We start from the raw sequence: 19,156 nt of genomic DNA, 5'->3' as shown, positions 1-19,156 counted from the left end.
GCTCTATCTTCTTTTTCAAATTATAAAAATTCTCTTTTTAATTTTATTTTTATTATTTTTTTTTGAGATCGAGTCTCGCTCTGTTGCTCAGGCTGGAGTGCAGTGGTGTGATCTCGGCTCACTGCAAGCTCCGCCTCTCAGGTTCACGCCATTCTCCTGCCTCAGTCTCCTGAGTAGCTGGGACTACAGGCCCCCGCCGCCACGCCCGGCTATTTTTTTGTATTTTTAGTAGAGACGGGGTTTCACCGTGTTAGCCAGGATGGTCTCGATTTCCTGACCTCGTGATCCGCCCGCCTAGGCCTCCCTCCCAAAGTGCTGGGATTACAGGAGTGAGCCACCACGCCAGGCCAAATTCTCTTTTTTAAATACAAGCTGACCTGGGTGTCCCTGAAACACATTAGGTCAAGCTTCTGACCTATGGAGAAAGCAAATCAGAGACTATGTTGCGACAGAATTGTAATCAGCCTCAGTAGCTCTAAGAGTTGTTTAGGACACAGCCTCTTGCTCAGTTACAGCTCCAGCCCAGGGCCAGCGGGGCACTGGGACATGCTGGCAGCCACTGTGTGCTGGGCACCGGAAAGAGGATCTGCAGCAAGCTGGGACGTGGAAGGAAGCCACAGGACTTCCTCTGCAAGCTCTGCCAAGCCAAACGAGTGTTATCTGCCCTCGAGTTTGTTTTTGCCATGGGTAAACATGGACTGCAAGTTGAATGTGATCCAAGCAGATCACTTCCCTGCAATTTTAAAAAGCAAAGTAAATCCTAGACTTGATATGGTTCAAATCAGCTGGAGCAGGGCATCTCAGGGGGTGAGTGAGAGACTTGGGCTACTTCTTTTTTTTTTTTTTTTTTTTTTTGAGACGGAGTCTCGCTCTGTCGCCCAGGCTGGAGTGCAGTGGCCGGATCTCAGCTCACTGCAAGCTCCGCCTCCCGGGTTCACGCCATTCTCCTGCCTCAGCCTCCCGAGTAGCTGGGACTACAGGCGCCCGCCACCTCGCCCGGCTAGGTTTTTGTATTTTTTTAGTAGAGACAGGGTTTCACCGTGTTAGCCAGGATGGTCTCGATCTCCTGACCTCGTGATCCACCCGTCTCGGCCTCCCAAAGTGCTGAGATTACAGGCTTGAGCCACCGCGCCCAGCCACTTGGGCTACTTCTAATTTTGTTTATTGAATATCAAGAAATAGCAAATACAACTTAAACATTTTGGTATGCTTTATTTTATTTATGAAATTTTTTTAGAGACAGGGTCTCAGTCTGTCTCCTGGGCTGGAGTGCAGTGGCACAATTATAGCTCACTGCAGCCTTGAACTTCTGGGCTCAAGCAATCCTCCTTCTTCAGCCTCCCAAAGTGCTGGGATTATAGGTGTGAACCATCGTGCCTGGCCAGGTAAGCTTATTTTAAAATAGTAATATACATTGTTTTAAACCTCTAGTCACCTTTTCTTTCTTTCTTTTTTTTTTTTTTTTTGAGGCAGAGTCTCGCTCTGTGCCCAGGCTGGAGTGCAGTGGCACGATCTCAGCTCACTGCAAGCTCCGCTCCCAGGGTTCACGCCATTCTCCTGCCTCAGCCTCCTGAGTAGCTGGGACTACAGGCGCCGCCACCACGCCCGGCTAATTTTTTTGTATTTTTAGTAGAGACGGGGTTTCACCGTGTTAGCCAGGATGGTTTCGATCTCCTGACCTTGTGATCCGCCCGCCTCGGCATCCCAAAGTGCTGGGATTACAGGCATGAGCCACCACGCCGGTCCTTTTAGTCAACTTTTCAGGTAAAGCACCTCTACATTTAAAACAATGGAGTTGGCCGGGCGCAGTGGCAGTTGGTCTGGGTGACAGAATGGGACCCTGCCTTTTTTTTTTTTTTTGAGACGGAGTCTGGCTCTGTCGCCAGGCTGGAGTGCAGTGGCACAGTCTTGGCTCACTGCAACCTCCACCTCCTGAGTTCAAGCGATTCTCCTACCTCAGCCTCCCAAGTAGCTGGAATTACAGGCATGTGCCACCATGCACAGCTATTTTTTGTATTTTTAGTAGAGATGGGGTTTCCCCATGTTGGCCAGGCTGGTCTTGAACTCCTGACCTCGTGATCCACCCGCCTCAGCCTCCCAAAGTGCTGGGATTACAGGCATGAGCCACCATGCCCAGCCTGAGACCCTGTCTTAAAAACAACAACAAAAACCCCACAAAATACAGTGGAATCCATTGTTAATTTGAAAAAGTATAGTGAACACATAGAAACATTTTATATATATCCTATCTACACATAGTGAATTTCAGGTGTTATGGTTGGATAAAGAAAGACAAATTCAAGGTAATATGATAAGCATCTTCTTTTAATCCTGCCAGCGTGTCTCTGACTCATGCACACCCTTGTATGGAGAGGAAGCTCTTGGAGAGTGCATAGCCTGGCCACCCGCCCATGACATGCCCTGCTGTGGGAAAGGCAGAGCAGGGAGTGGATAGAGTCTGTGACTTGGAATCAAAGGACTCAGGGTGGAATTGCAGCTCTGCCATTTCTTGTGTCAACTCTGAGCCTATATCATCCACAGTAAGGTGGAGATAGTAATGAAACCTTCTTCGCAGAGTTGTGGGGAAGATTCACCAAGATAACACATAGGAAAGCCCACAGCACACTTTAGCATGTAGGTTGCCCAAATGTTTGCTCCCTTCGACTGTCTCTTCCTTGCTGGATGTGAGGATTATGTTGGATGATGTATGTGAAAACAAATGTTAGTTATAATTAGAAATGGGTAACAGGCCGGGCGCGGTGGCTCAAGCCTGTAATCCCAGCACTTTGGGAGGCCGAGACGGGCGGATCACGAGGTCAGGAGATCGAGACCATCCTGGTTAACACGGTGAAACCCCGTCTCTACTAAAAAATACAAAAAACTAGCCGGCCAAGGTGGCGGACGCCTGTAGTACCAGCTACTCTGGAGGCGGAGGCAGGAGAATGGCGTGAACCCAGGAGGCGGAGCTTGCAGTGAGCTGAGATCCAGCCACTGCACTCCAGCCTGGGTGACAGCGCGAGACTCCGTCTCAAAAAAAAAAAAAAAAAAAAAAAAAAAAAAGAAATGGGTAACAAGGTCCTGAATCTAATTCAAGACACCACATCTGATTGTGTGTATGTTGTGTCAGAGTGTCTGCAACAGGATGTTAGTCCTCCAATGCTACAATATTTTTTAACCTCCTTCTGAGCCCCTTCCTGTCTGGCAGTCCCCAGATCTAGCTAGCTTCTTGGAATAGGTTCTGGAAATGCAGAGAACAGTCAGGAGGCAGACTCGTGGACTGAAAAATAAGGGTCACAGCTCCTGACTCAACTAATGCTTCAAGGCAGCATCCAACAAGACCACTCACTGCATGCTCCCTCACACCTTGTCCCCTCCTCTCTCCTGTCTTGTCTTTTTTTTTTTTTTTTTTTTTGAGACAAAGTTTCACTCAGTCGCCCAGGCTGGAGTGCAATGGTGTGATCTCTGCTCACTGCAAGCAATCAATCATGACCGGCTAATTTTTGTATTTTTATTAGAGAAGACAGGATGAAACTCCATCTCTGCTAAAAATACAAAAATTAGCCAGGCCTGGTGGCAGGCACCTGTAGTCCCAGCTACTCGGGAGGCTGAGGCAGGAGAATTGCTTGAAGCCAGGAGGCGCAGGTTACAGTGAGCTGAGATCAAGCCACTGCACTCTAGCCTGGGTGACACAGCAAGACACCATCTCAAAAAAAAAAAAAAAAAGATTTATTAGCTCCTCTATGTGTTTGTCTCCATATTATTTGTGTGTGGCTGGTTTTGTGTGTGTGTGTGTTGGGGTGGGGGGTTGTGTCAGGGAAGGGGGCAGGGATATAGAGGGGTCCAGAAGGAGATCATGAAGATTCACTCCCTGAACACTTCTCAAGGCCATTCCTGTGGTCAGAGATCACGAAGCGCTCCCAGTGCAGCAGCAGTCCAGATGCAGGAGGTGAACATCGGTGTTTGGAGATTTTGAAACCAAGGTCTGTGGGTGCCCAGAAAGAGCATGGCCAACTTCCCCCGGAGACACAGGGAAGGCTTACCAATCCAGGAAGTGGCTTTTGAGCTGAGCATCAGTTGTGTTCTAGCTGCTGTCTTAAAACATGAGGAAGTTGGCCGGGCACGGTGGCTCAAGCCTGTAATCCCAGCACTTTGGGAGGCCGAGGCAGGTGGATCACGAGGTCAGGAGATCGAGACCATCCTGGCTAACATGGTGAAACCCCATCTCTACTAAAAATACAAAACATTAGCCCAGGCATGGTGGCGGGCACCTGTAGTCCCAGCTACTCGGGAGGCTGAGGCAGGAGAATGGCTTGAACCCAGGAGGCAGAGCTTGCAGTGAGCCGAGATCGCACCACTGCACTCCAGCCTGGGCAACAGAGGGAGACCCCATCTCAAAAAAAAAAAAAAAAAAAAAAAAAAAAAATGAGGAAGTTAGCAAAGTGTTTTGGTCCTTTTCTCATGTGATGTTTAAGGCCATCCCATGAGGTATTAATTGAGTCATTTTACAGCTTGTCTGTCACTGGTCACACAACTTGTGAAGGACCACTACACCCAGGCTAAAAAGAGTAAGCTTCTGCAGACTTCAAAGCCAGCCTGTCTCTGTGGCCCCTGAGGTTTGGGGCCACATCCCCTCTCTCTGGGCCCTGTCAAGGACATGCCCAACTTCCCAGCTTCCCATTTTCACAAGATCACTACTCTTTGGGGAGGGAAAGAGAGAGAGAGAGAGAAGAGAGAGAGATGCAGGTCTGTGTGACCTTGCAGCTCCTTCATGTATTAAAAACCAAACCAAACCAAAACTCCACTCTATACAAACCTAAGTTTAAGTAGAAAGGCTTTTCTCCTTCCTTTTTTTTCTTCTTTAAAGGGAATTAAGTAAATTCAAAGTGATGACACACCTTGTCTCAAGTAGATTAGAAGTGACCGGCCGGGCGCGGTGGCTCAAGCCTGTAATCCCAGCACTTTGGGAGGCCGAGACGGGTGGATCACGAGGTCAGGAGATCGAGACCATCCTGGCTAACACGGTGAAACCCCGTCTCTACTAAAAAATACAAAAAAAAACCTAGCCGGGCGCGGTGGCGGGCGCCTGTAGTCCCAGCTACTCGGGAGGCTGAGGCAGGAGAATGGTGTGAACCCGGGAGGCAGAGCTTGCAGTGAGCTGAGATCCGGCCACTGCACTCCAGCCTGGACGACAGAGCGAGACTCCGTCTCAAAAAAAAAAAAAAAAAAAAAAAAAAAAGAAGTGACCATTGGTTATTTGAGAGTAAAAAAATAATTTCTTTTACAAATGAATACATTAAAATTTTAGACTGGGCACAGTGGCTCATGCCTGTAATCTCAACACATTGGGAGGCTGAGGCAGAAGGATTGCTTGAGCCCAGGAGTTTGGGGCTGCAGTGAGCTATGATTGCGCTGCTATACTCCTCCAGTCCAGGGACAGGGTGACACTCTGTCTCTAAGAAAAAATAAATAAATAAATAGGGAAAGTGGGGATTCTTTTATTTCCCAATTTTTTATTATTTAAAAAAGTCATTAGGCATCGTGGCTCACACCTGTAATCCCAGCACTTTGGGAGGCCGAGGTGGGAGGATCACGAGGTCAGGAGTTCAAGACCAGCCTGACCAATATAGTGAAACCTCGTCTCTACTAAAAATACAAAAATTAGCCAGGCACGGTGGTGTGCACCTGTAATCCCAGCTACTCCGGAGGCTGAGGCAGGAGAATTGCTTGACCCTGGGAGGCGGAGGTTGCAGTGAACCGAGACCATGCCACTGCACTCCAGCCTGGGCAGCAGAGCAAGACTCCGTCTCAAAAAAAACAAAAGAAAAGAAAAAGGAAAGAAGAAGTGAAACATACAGAAGAGTTAAAAGATTCTACAATTGTTGATAAATTGCTATATTCACTTTGTGTGTGTGTGTGTGTGTTTATGTGTGTGTTTTCCTCAAATTTTTTTTTTTTTTTTTTTTTTTTGAGATGGAGTCTAGCTCTGTCGCCCAGGCTGGAGTGCGGTGGCATGATCTCCGCTCACTGCAAGTTCCGCCTCCTGGTTTCATGCCATTCTCCTACCTCAGCCTCCCGAGTAGCTGGAACTACAGGCCCCCGCCACCACGCCTGGCTAATTTTTTTGTATTTTTAGTAGAGACGGGGTTTCACCGTGTTAGCCAGGATGGTCTCAATATCCTGACCTCATGATTCGCTCGCCTTGGCCTCCCAAAGTGCTGGGATTGAGCCACCGCGCCAGGCCTTTCCTCAAAGATTTGGAGGGAATTTCAATTCTCCTACATCACCACCATAGCATTGTCACACCAAGGAAAATTAACTATATTTAGACAGAATCTTTGAACAAGGGTTTTGGGGAAGGAGATAACTGAGATATCTGAAATCACAAGAAACTTAGCCAGAGTGCTAGGCCAAATGCAGGTTGTGGGAAGGAAAGGGCTTTGTGCTTCTTGAAGGCCAGGACAAATGCTTGAAGTTAGCATCATTCAAGTGTATGCTTAAAGCCATCTATGGGAGACCTCAGCTGCCTGGATCTTGAGCACGTGTGATTAACTGCTTTGTGTATTAGCAAGCCCTAGGAAGACCCCACTGATGAACAGGGTGAAATGACATGAAAAACAGATGTGAATAAGCCTTTGAGAGATGAAACAAACTATACCCAAAGGTCATCCTAGCAAACAAGGGGAAAAAGACAAAAGATTCAGTGCAGACAATTTCTGCTGTGAATGAACCCAGGTCTTCCCAGGGGGAGAAGTGGGTGGGGGCGATTTGGTTGAGGAAGGAAATGAGGCTCCAGGCAGGAGGAAATTCTTTTTTTTTTTTTTTCGAGACAGAGTCTTGCTCTGTCACCCAAGCTGGAGTGCAATGGCTCGATCTCGGCTCACTGAAACCTCCTGGGTTCAAGCAATTCTTCTGCCTCAGCCTCCCAAGTAGCTGGGACTACAGGCATGCGCCACCACGCCCAGCGAATTTTTGTATTTTCAGTAGACACAGAGTTTCACCATATTGGTCCAGCTGGTCTCAAACTCTTGACCTTGTGATCCACCCGCCTCGGCCTCCCAAAATGCTGGGATTACAGGCGTGAGCCACTGCTCCCCGCCTAAGTTTTGTATTTTTAATAGAGACAGGGTTTCCTCATGTTGGCCAGGCTAGTCTCGAACTACTGACCTTGAGTGATCCACCCAGCTTGTTCTCCCAAAGTGCTGGGATTACAGGGGTGAGCCACCGTGTCGCTGGCAGGAGAAAATCTTTTACTGTGTTAAGTTAGTAAAGAATGTGCTGCATGGGCCGGGCGCGGTGGCTCACGCCTGTAATCCCAGCACTTTGGGAGGCCGAGGCGGGCGGATCACAAGGTCAGGAGATCGAGACCACGGTGAAACCCCGTCTCTACTAAAAATACAAAAAATTAGCCGGGCGCGGTTGTGGGCGCCTCTAGTCCCAGCTACTCGGGAGGCTGAGGCAGGAGAATGGCGTGAACCCGGGAGGCGGAGCTTGCAGTGAGCCGAGATCGCGCCACTGCACTCCAGCCTGGGCGACAGAGCGAGACTCCGTCTCAAAAAAAAAAAAAAAAAAAAAAAAAAAAAAAAAGAATGTGCTGCATGAATACCCTACTTTTCCTACCAGTGGCTCTGGCTACAGGGGGTCCTTCCTGCCCTGGAAGGTTTCACAGAACATTCTGTGCATTCTATGACTGGGCGAAGCCCACAGCCCTCCTTCTTTTCCTCCAGCCCTCTTGCTTCATTTCCATTCCCAAAAGACTGTTTTTCTTTATCGGAGTCCCTAAATTTCCTCACCCATAAAACTGAGGTGCCTGGCACGGTGTCAGGCACAGCGGAAAAGGCCCTAAGTGAACGGTGTCTGATAATTTCCTAGGGGTCCTCAATCTTGTGGACACTGCATTCCCAGGCTCCCTTGCCAATTGTTTTAGGCCGGGTCCAGCCACTGGGAGATGCATGTGGGAGGCTGGTGCCTTGCGGGAGGGAGAAACCAGGGTATTTCTCCCTTTCTCCCTCTGCCTGGGGTGGGATGGCAATTAATTCCCCTCTGAATTCTGGTTCCCAGTAGGACAGCCCCTCTTTCTGTGGCTGCAGTGCCCACCAGGTGGCCCCCATCACGACCTTGGTTCCCACAGATGGCTCCAGCCCCTGGGCTCCACCTCCACCTCTACCCTAGAGGCGGGAGAGGCTTCCTGTCCTTCCTGTTGCTGATCTCCCAGTTCCCTCACTGCTTCCTGCTTGGCTTCCCAGCTCTTCCATTCCTGTGTAATAATTCTTTGTACTGAATTCTGTCTGCTTTTGCCTGGGCTCTGGCTGATACACACGGTAATTGTTCACACCAAGCTATGCAGTAAAGAGATGACTCAGCAGGCTTGCGATACTCAAACCCTGCACATTCCAAAGACCGGCTCTTGGGAGATAACCTGTAAACAGTTGAAATATCCTGCCTGATAGAGTGGCTTTGCATACCTGGGGCCTTGGGCCCTGCCAGATACTTGTGCTAAAAATGTGCTTTGGGGTGAATTTCTATTTCTGTTTGCCTGGGGTGTTGGGCCACACTGAGTTGGACGTGGTTGCAGGGTCATGCTGGAGACTAAGATCAAGCAGGTGGGTGCTCCATGCCCACGTGACTAACCCTCAATAAAACCCTGCACACTGAGGCTTGGGTGAGTCTCCCTGTTGGCAACACTCCCTGCAGACTGCCACACATCCTTATGGGAGAATGAAGCACGGTCCCTACAACTCTTCCGGTAAGGCCACATGGAAACTCGCACCTGCTGTCTCCTGGATTCTGCCCTAAGCACGTTTTGCTGTGCTGATTTTAATCTGTACAATTTTGCTGTAATAAACTGTAACCATGAGTATAGCAGCTTTTATGAGTTCTATGAGTCCCCCTAGCAAATCACTGAACCTGCAACCCCCACATACCAGTTAAAAAGGACACTTTTTTCTTTTTTTTTTTTTTTTTTTTGAGACAGAGTCTCGCTCTGTGCTCAGGCTGGAGTGCAGTGGCCGGATCTCAGCTCACTGCAAGCTCCGCCTCCCGGGTTCACGCCATTCTCCTGCCTCAGCCTCCCGAGTAGCTGGGACTACAGGCGCCTGCCACCTCACCCGGCTAGTTTTTTTTTTGTATTTTTTAGTAGAGACGGGGTTTCACCGTGTTAGCCAGGATGGTCTCGATCTCCTGACCTCATGATCCGCCCATCTCGGCCTCCCAAAGTGCTGGGATTACAGGCTTGAGCCACCGTGCCCGGCCTGGACACTTTTTTCTTTTACAGACAAAATGTCGAGAGTCCCCAGAACTTACGTAACTTTCCTGAACTGAATGCGGGTTCTTGACTTTAAAGCCCTGTCTCTTGCTGCCCTGCCCACTGACTCTCACAAGGATAGGGCAGGCAGTGGGAATGTGGAAGCAGAAAGACCACTTGGCTGACAGTTTAAAGTACAGTCATGTGTCACTTAACGGTGGGGATATGTTCTGAGACATGCCTCCTTAGGCAATTCTGTTGTGTGCACATCACAGAGTACACTTACACAAACCTAGGTGGAAGAGCCTACTGCACACCTAGGCTGTATGGGACCAGCTGGCCAACATGTTGAAACCCATCTCTACTAAAAATACAAAAATTAGCCAGGTTTGGTGGCATGTGCCTGTAATCCCAGCTACTTGGGAGGCTGAGGCAGGAGAATCACTTGAACCTGGGTGGTGGAGGTTGCGGTGAGCCGAGATCGCCCCACTGCACTCCAGCATGGGCGACAGAGCAAGACTCTGACTCAATTAAAAAAAATATATAAAAATTGTGCATCTGTATAGGGTGCTTACCATGCATGGAGCTTGTGGGACTGGAAGTTGCTCTGGTGAGTCATTGAGTTTGTGGTGAGTGAATGTGAAGGCCTAGGGCATGACTATGCACTATTGCAGACTTCATAAACATTGTATACTTAGGCTGCACAAATTTATAAAATATATTTTTCTTTCTTCAATAGCAAATTATGCTTAGCTTATTAAAACTTTTTTACTTTATAAACTTTTAAATGTTTTTAATTTTTTGACTCTTTTGTAATAACACTTAGCATAAGATAAACATATTGTACAGCTGTACAAAATTTTTTTTTCCTTCTTTGTTTTGTAGACATGGGGTCTCCCTATGTTGCCCAATTTCTTTCTTTATGTCCTTATTCTATAAGCCTTTTTCTATTAATTTTTTCCTTTTTAAACTTTTTTGTTAAAAACTAAGTCGTGGCCAGGCGCGGTGGCTCAAGCCTGTAATCCCAGCACTTTGGGAGGACGAGACAGGCGGATCACGAGGTCAGGAGATCGAGACCATCCTGGCTAACACGGTGAAACCCCGTCTCTACTAAAAAATACAAAAAAAAACTAGCCGGGCGAGGTGGCGGGTGCCTGTAGTCCCAGCTACTCGGGAAGCTGAGGCAGGAGAATGGCGTAAACCCAGGAGGTGGAGCTTGCAGTGAGCTGAGATCGTGCCACTGCACTCCAGCCTGGGTGACAGAGAGAGACTCCATCTCAAAATAAATAAATAAATAAATAAAAACAAAATAAAAAATAAAAACTAAGTCATAACACACACATTAGCTGAGACCCACACAGTGTCAGGATCATCAATACCTGTCTTCCACCTCCACATCTTGTCTGACTGGAAGGTCTTCAGAGGCAAGAAGCATGGAGTTGTCATCTCCTATGATAACAATGCCTTCTTCTGGACACCTCCTGAAGAACCTGCCTGAGGCCGTTTTATAGTTAACTTTTGTTTTTAATAAGTAGAAGGATGCCAGGCATGGTGGTGCATGCCTGTAATCCCAGCATTTTGGGAGGCTGAGACAGGCAGATCACTTGAAGCCAGAAGTTCACAACCAGGCTGAGCAACATGGCAAAACTTCATCACTACAAAAATTACAAAAATTAGCTAGGCATGGTGGCGTGTGCCTGTAATCCCAGCTACTCAGGTGGCTGAGCCATGAGAACTGCTTATACTCAGAAGACAGAGGTTTCAGTGAGCCAAGATCGCACCACTGCACTCCAGCCTGGGTGACAGAGTGAGACAGTCTCAAAAAAAAAAAAAAGTATAGTATTGGCTGAACATAGTGGTTCATACCTGCAATCTCAGCACTTTGGGAGGATGAGGCAGGAGGATCACTTGAGTCTGGGAGTTCAAGACCAACCTGGGCCACATATTGAGACCCCCATCTTTATTATTATTATTCTTTGTGAGATGGAGTCTCGCTCTGTCGCCCAGGCTGGAGTGCAGTGTCGCAATCTTGGCTCACCACAGCCTGTGCCTCCAGGGTTCAAGTGATTCTCCTGCCTCAGCCTCCTGAGTAGCTGAGATTACAGGCGTGCACCACCACGCCCAGCTAATTTTTGTTTTTTTTTTTTAGTAGAGACTGGATTTTACCATGTTGGCCAGGCTGGTCTCCATCTCCTGACCTTGTGATCCGCCCACCTCTGCCTCCCAAAGTGCTGGGATTATAGGCGTGAGCCCCTATGCCCGGCCTATATGCCCAGCTAATTTTTGTATTTTAAGTAGGGACAGAGTTTCACCATGTTGGCCAGGATGGTCTGAACTCCTGACCTCAGGTTATCCACCCACCTCGGCCTCCCAAACTGTGAGACCCCATCTTTACTTTTTACATATAAAAAAGTATAGTATAGTAAATACAGACTGGGAATGGTGGCTCACGCCGACAATTCCAGCATTTTGGGAGGCTGAGGTGGGTGGATGACTTGGGGTCGAGAGTTCGAGACCAGCCAGGCCAACATGGTGAAACCCATCTCTACTAAAAATACAAAAATTAGCCAGGCAGGCCGGGCGCGGTGGCTCAAGCCTATAATCCCAGCACTTTGGGAGGCCGAGGTGGGTGGATCACGAGGTCAGGAGGTCGAGACCATCCTGGCTAACATGGTGAAACCCCATCTCTATTAAAAATACAAAAAAACTAGCCGGGCGAGGTGGCGGGCGCCTGTAGTCCCAGCTGCTCGGGAGGCTGAGGCAGGAGAATGTCATGAACCCGGGAGGTGGAGCTTGCAGTGAGCCGAGATCGTGCCACTGTACTCCAGCCTGGGCGACAGAGTGAGACTCCGTCTAAAAAAAAAAAAAAAAAAAAAAAAAAATTAGCCAGGCATAGTGGCTCATGCCTGTAATCTCAGCTACTCAGGAGGCCGAGGCAGGAGAATCACTTGAACCCGGGAGGCAGAGGTTGCAGTGGGCCAAGATTGAGCCACTACATTCCAGCCTGGGCAACTCTGTCTTAAAAACAACAAAAAAAGTAAATGCATAAACCAGTAACAGTTGTTTATTGTCACTATCAAGTATTATGTACTGTACTTTTCTATGACTGGCAGCACAGTAGGTGTGTTTACACCAGCATCACAACAAAAACATGAGTAATGTATTGCACTTTGACTTTAAGACAGCTACAGCATCATTAGGTGATGGGAATTTTTCAGAGCCATTGTAATCTTGTGGGCCACTGTTGCATATGCGATCCATCATTGATCAAAATGTTGTTACATGGCTCATGACTATAGGTGGCTATTAAGGCTCCTTCTGGCTGCAACAGCCTATAAATCTGTCGGTCAGTAAGCACTTGTTCAACTCTTAGACTGAGCAATTAATTGCTCACCAGGGGTGCCTGGAGGTTTGTGTGCACAAGGCCGTCCTGGTTGCAGAGTGGAGGGAAGACTGGACAGGGGTAGATGTGGGGGAGGCTGCTTCAGGAGCCCAGTGAGGCAGGCTGGGACCAGGGGGCACAGGGAGGGAGGGTCAGGGTGGATCCTAGTGACTGTGCAGGAAATGGGCTACGGAACACTCTCCTGGGAAGCTTGTTCCCCCAACCTGGTGCTGTCCGAGGTTTATCCATTTCAATCAATGATGTTGGCTTATTAAAGCCAGGAACAGCCAGGCGCGGTGGCTCATGCCGTAATCCCAGCACTTTGGGAGGCCAAGGTGGGTGGATCATGAGGTCAGGAGATCAAGACCATCCTGGCTAACACGGTGAAACCCCGTCTCTACTAAAAATACAAAAAATTAGCCGGGCCTGGTGGCGGGCGCCTGTAGTCCCAGCTACTCAGGAGGCTAAGGCAGGAGAATGGCTTGAACCCAGGAGGCGGAGCTTGCAGTGAGCAGAGATCACGCCACTGCACTCCAGCCTGGGCAACAGAGGAAGACTCTGTTTCAAAAAAAAAAAGCCAGGAACAGAGGTGTCACCTTGGATCCCTCCCATTGCCTTGCTTTACCCGCCCATGTCAATTCTACTTCCAAATAGATTTGATAAGGGTCCTCTTTCCTCCCTCTCCACCTGCTGCACCTTAGTCCAGACCATTCGCCACCTTTCGTCTTTGTACTGGTCCATCTCCCTGCCTTCTCGTTCCTCAGGCTTCATCTGGTATGTGGCCTCCTAAGAGAAGGCTTTTTTGCCCATCCCCATGACAGGAGATCCTCCTCTCTTGATCTCCGCCACAGCTTCCTCTTTTAGTTTTTCCCATATGAGCTTGCTTACTTTCTCTAATAATAACAACTAGCATTTATTGAGCACCTACTGTGTGCCAGATGCTGTTCTAAGCACACTGCATTATAGTAACTCATTTAGTGCTAATTTACCCAACTCTGTTGTATAATCCTATTTAAAATTTTAAAAAATTGTGAACCCAGGGGGCGGAGCTTGCAGTGAGCTGAGATGGTGCCACTGCACTCCAGCCCAGGCGAGAGAGCGAGGCTCCGTCTCAAAAAAAAAAAAGAGAAATAAAAAAAAAATTTCCTTTTTTTTTTTTTTTTTTTTTTTTTGAGACGGAGCCTCGCTCTGTCACCCAGGCTGGAGTGCAGTGGCCGGATCTCAGCTCACTGCAAGCTCCTCCTCTTGGATTCACGCCATTCTCCTGCCTCAGCCTCCCAAGTAACTGGGACTATAGGCGCCCGCCACCTCGCCCGGCTAGTTTTTTGTATTTTTTAGTAGAGACGGGGTTTCACCGTGTTAGCCAGGATGGTCTCGATCTCCTGACCTCGTGATCCGCCCGTCTCGGCCTCCCAAAGTGCTGGGATTACAGGCTTGAGCCACCGCGCCCGGCCAATTTCTCCCATTTAAAGTTAATTCCGGCCGGGCGCGGTGGCTCAAGCCTGTAATCCCAGCACTTTGGGAGGCCGAGACGGGTGGATCATGAGGTCAGAAGATCGAGACCATCCTGGCTAACACGGTGAAACCCCGTCTCTACTAAAAAAATACAAAAAACTAGCCGGGCGAGGTGGCGGGCGCCTGTAGTCCCAGCTACTCGGGAGGCTGAGGCAGGAGAATGGCGTGAACCCGGGAGGCGGGGCTTGCAGTGAGCTGAGATCCGGCCACTGCACTCCAGCCTGGGCGACAGAGCAAGACTCCGTCTCAAAAAAAAAAAAAAAAGAAAAGAAAAAAAAATAAAGTTAATTCCAAAGCTAAAGAAACTGGTTTAAAACTATCACCTCAGCTAGACTGTGGCCATTATGTGGGTAGGGATTTTGCTTGACTTGTTTATTTTTATATTATATATATATTATATATTTTATATATATATATTAGAAGGAGTCTCACTCTGTTGCTCAGGCTGGAGTGCAGTGGCACGATCACGGCTCAACTGCAACTTCTGCCTCCTAGGTTCAAGCAATTTTCCTGTCTCAGCCTCCTGAGTAGCTGGGACTACAGGTGCATGCCACTATGTCTGGCTAATTTTTGTATTTTTAGTAGAGATGGAGTTTTGCCATGTTGGCCAGGCTAGTCTCGAACTCCTGACCTCAGGTGATCCACCCACCTCAGTCTCCCAAAATGCTGGGATTACAGGCATGAGGCACTGCACTCAGGCTTATTATTTTTTAAAAAAATTTTTAAAAAGGAATCACTTCCTGGCTGGGAATTGAACCCAGACTACTGCAGTGAAAGAGCATAATTAGCTACTGGCCCACAGCATGGGACTCCCGGTCCTGTTTGTTGCTCATCCCAAGACACACAGCCTGGTCTACAGGAAGAATTCTACATATATTTGCTGAAGAGACAAAGAAGGATGTGGATGAATTGGATGTGGAGAATGAGAGGAAAGAAAATGTCAAGGATGGCTCTAGGTTTCTGGCTTATGCAACTTAGTGGTGTCATTGAGAGAGGTGAGCTGGTCTGCAGGGACTTGGAACAGGTTGACGAGTCTGGTTAGGAAAACAAGGAGTTAGGGAGTCAGTTCCTATGTTGTGCTGTGTTGGGAGCTCTGGGCTGGGTGGTGGGTCTAGATTTAGGTGTCATCAGCACACCAGTGGTAGGTTGGTTGAAAGTGATTGAGATCACCCAGGGAAGCTTGCTGAGTGAGAAGAGGAAGCCTAGGGCTGAGCCGTAAGCAAATGCCAACATCCAATGGGCAGCAAGAAGGACCCTGCAAAACAGTGTGAGATGAAGCAGGCAAAAAAGGGAAGTGAGAAACCAGAGCAGGTGACCTCCGAAAGCCGAGGAAAAGAGAAGAGGGTACCATGTGGTATTTGCAAGCATTACAGGGTTGGAGCAAACTTTGTTTTCTTTCTTTCTTTTTTTTTTTTTTTTTCCTTCTCTTTGGTCTGCATCATCTTGGCATGCACAATTTTTTTTTCTTTTTTTTTTTTTTTGCGATGAAGTCTCACTCTTGTCCCCCAGGCTGGAGTACAATGGTGCGATCTCGGCTCACTGCAATCTCTGCCTCCTGGGTTCAAGCGATTCTCCTGCCTCAGCCTCCCGAGTAGCTGGGATTACAGGCACCTGCCACCACGCCCGGCTAATTTTTGTGTTTTTAGTCGAGAAGGGGTTTCACCATGTTGACCAGGTTGGTCTCGAACTCCCGACCTCAGGTGATCCGCCCGCCTCGGCCTCCCAAAGTGCTGGGATTACAGGCGTGAGCCACTGCACTCGGCCTTTTTTTCTTTTTTTGAGAGGGAGTCTTGTGCTGTCGCCCAGGCTAGAGTGCGGTGGCATGATTTCAGCTCACTGCAACCTCTGCCTCCTAGCTTCAAGCGATTCTCCTGCCTCAGCCTCCCGAGTAGCTGGGATTGCAGGTGCATGCCACCACGCCCAGCTAATTTTTTTGTATGTTTAGTAGAGACAGGGTTTCACCGCGTTAGCCAGGATGGTCTCCATCTCCTGACCTCATGATCTGCCTGCCTCGGCTTCCCAAAGTGCTGGGATTACAGGTATGAGCCACTGAACCCGGCAGCAATTTTTTTTTTTTGGAGACAGAGTTTTTCATTCTGTCGCCCAGGCTGGAGTGCAGTGGAGTAGTCTTGGCTCACTGCAACCTCTGCCTCCCAGGTTCAAGCGATTCTCCTGTCTCAATCTCCCGAGTAGCTGGGACTACAGGCACGCGCCACCACACCCAGCTAATTTTTGTATTTTGAGTGGAGACAGGTTTTCACCATGTTGGTCAGACTGTTCTCTGAACTCCTGACCTCAAGTGATATGCCTGCCTTGGCCTCCCAAAGTGCTGAGATTATAGGTGTGAGCCACCACGCCTGGCCTGCATGCACAATATTTTAAAACGTGTTGAGTTTGTTGCCAAAAATTTAAAAAACGGGGTATTTCTTTTGAAATCTCCATTTCCAGTTTTTCTGGAAAAATCTGAAGATTGGCCATTCTGGGCCTGAATTCCTGCATACCAACAGCCAGGTGCAGTGACTCACAGCCATCCCATTACCTGAGGTGTGCATCTCCTATTTGCCTGAGTCCCTACCTCTTCCTATCCTATCCCTGCCACCAGAGGCCTAGCAGATATTATTCACCATCTCTGTTGCATTACTGCTTTTCTTCTAGTAAAGTTAAGAGAAGGGAAAGGACTTCTTAAGTTTATGTTACTGTTGAAAGTGGGGAAAACAGCACATCCCTATAGTCCCAGCTACTACAGAGGAGGATCCTTGAGCCTGGGGGTTGGAGGCTGCTGTGCCCTGTGATAGTGCCTGTTAGTAGCACTCCAGCCTGGGCAACATAGCAAGATCTTGATTCTTAAAAAAGAGACAGAAAAAAAAAAGAAAGTGGGAAAACAAAAGATAGAGTAAGTATCTCTTGAAAAATAGGAGGGGCCGGGTGCGGTGGCTCAAGCCTGTAATCCCAGCACTTTGGGAGGCCGAGATGGGCGGATCACGAGGTCAGGAGATCGAGACCATCCTGGCTAACACGGTGAAACCCCATCTCTACTAAGAAATACAAAAAACTAGCCGGGCGAGGTGGCCGGCCCCTGTAGTCCCAGCTACTCGGGAGGCTGAGGCCGGAGAATGGCGTGAACCTGGGAGGCGGAGCTTGCAGTGAGCTGAGATCTGGCCACTGCACTCCAGCCTGGGCGACAGAGCGAGACTCCGTCTCAAAAAAAAAAAAAAAAAAGAAAAAAGAAAAATAGGAGGAAGCACATTTCTTTTTTGTCATTGTTGTTGTTGTTGTTTGAGATAGGGTCTTTCTTTGACACCCAGGCTGGAGTGCAGTGGGGTGATCACGGCTCACTGTACTCTCGACTTCCAAGGCTCAAGTGATCATCCTACCTCAGCCTCCCAAAAAGTGTATTTCTTAATGAATATGAAGAATATTTCTATATTTTACTCACTTGCCTTCTCTGCTTAAGAGAGTTCTTTTTTTTAAAAGCTTATAAATAACACAAATTTATTTCTCACAGTTCGGGAGGTTGGAAGTCCGGCAGATTCAGAGTCTGGTGAGGGCCCATATCCCGGTTTGTAGATGGTATCTTCTTGCTGGGTCCTCACATGGTGGAAAGGCTGAGAGACTTCCAGTGATCCCTGCCTCCTGGGGTTTATGGCCTGTGTCAACCCCTCCCTTTGAAAGTGGGCTGGACCTAGTGACTTTATTCTACCCAATAGACTATGACTAAAGGTGATGGGATGCTCCTTTGTAATAATGTTACCAAAAATTATTACTTCCCTCTGCCAGCAGACTCTCTCTCTTGCCTTCTTGGTTGGCACACTGGAAAGAAGCAAGTTGCAGCGTTGGAGAGGCCCATGTGGCAAGGGACTGAGAGCAACCTCTGACCAACAGCCGGTAAGCAACCAGTGAGCAACTGAGGCCCTCAGTCCCACAGCACGTGAGGAACTGAGTCCTGCCAATGATCATGTGATATTGAAGGAGGGTCTTTCTCCAGCTGATCCTACAGATGAGACTCCAGCCCTTGTGCTGCCTCATGAGAGACCCTGGAGCAGACGCCCCAGCTGAACTATGCCTGGATCCCTACCCACAGAAACTGGAAGACAATAAGAGTGGTGTTTACGTTTCTTTTATTCTCATAAAAATCATATAACATGAAATTTTTCCATTCTAACCATTAAAAACGTATTTTTTGTGTGTGTGAGACAGGGTTTCGTTCTGTCACCCAGGCTAGAGCGCAGTGGTGCAATCTCTACTCACTGCAACCTCTGCCTTTCAGGCTCAAGTGATCCTCCGACCTCAGCCTCCCAAGTAGCTGGGACTACAAGTGCGCACTACCACGCCCAGCTAATTTTTGTTTGTATTTGTAGTAGATATGGGGTTTTGCCATGTTGCCTAGGCTGGTCTTGAACTCCTGGGCTCAAGCGATCCACCTTCAAAGTGCTGGGATTATAGGCATGAGCCACTGTGCCCAGCCTTATTTTTAAACTTAAAAAAAAAATTTTTTTATCAAGAGGGGTCTCAATATGTTGCCCAAGCTGGTCTCAAACTCCTGGCCTCAAGCCATGCTCCCAATTTGGCTTCCTAAAGTGCTGGGATTACAGGTGTGAGCCACCATGCCTGACCATTTCTTTTCTTTTCTTTTCTTTTTTTTTTTTTTTGAGATGGAGTCTCGCTCTGTCGCCCAGGCTGGAGTGCAGTGGCATGATCTCCACTCACTGCAAGCTCTGCCTCCCAGGTTCATGCCATTCTCCTGCCTCAGCCTCCCGAGTAGCTGCAACTACAGGTGCATCCACCACGCCCGGCTAATTTTTTGTATTTTTAGTAGAGATGGGGTTTCACCATGTTAGCCAGGATGGTCTCGATCTCCTGACCTCATGATCTGCCCGCCTTGGCCTCCCAAAGTACTGGGATTACAGGCGTGAGCCACCGTGCCCAGCCCATCCCTGGTCATTTCTAACCATTTCTTTTCTTTTCTTTTTGAGACGGCATCTCGCTCTGTCACCCAGGCTGGAGTGCAGTGGCACAAT

At 48.4% G+C, this 19,156-nt stretch overlaps 1 long non-coding RNA gene across 1 annotated transcript; it reads left to right on the top strand.

The window, feature by feature from the left end:
• Window positions 1-1,258: 1,258 nt before the first annotated feature.
• LOC114676399 (uncharacterized) lies at window positions 1,259-18,330 on the top strand. Its single transcript, XR_003727421.2, has 3 exons — window positions 1,259-1,385; window positions 17,919-18,023; window positions 18,124-18,330. It is a non-coding gene; the product is annotated as an uncharacterized LOC114676399 (long non-coding RNA).
• The last annotated feature ends 826 nt before the right edge of the window (window positions 18,331-19,156 follow it).

The sequence above is a fragment of the Macaca mulatta genome, chromosome 2 (assembly GCF_049350105.2).
Source record: "Macaca mulatta isolate MMU2019108-1 chromosome 2, T2T-MMU8v2.0, whole genome shotgun sequence".
Taxonomy (NCBI): Eukaryota; Metazoa; Chordata; class Mammalia; order Primates; family Cercopithecidae; genus Macaca; species Macaca mulatta.
Note: the sequence above shows the minus strand (reverse complement) of the source record. Positions and strands in the feature narration are given on the sequence as shown.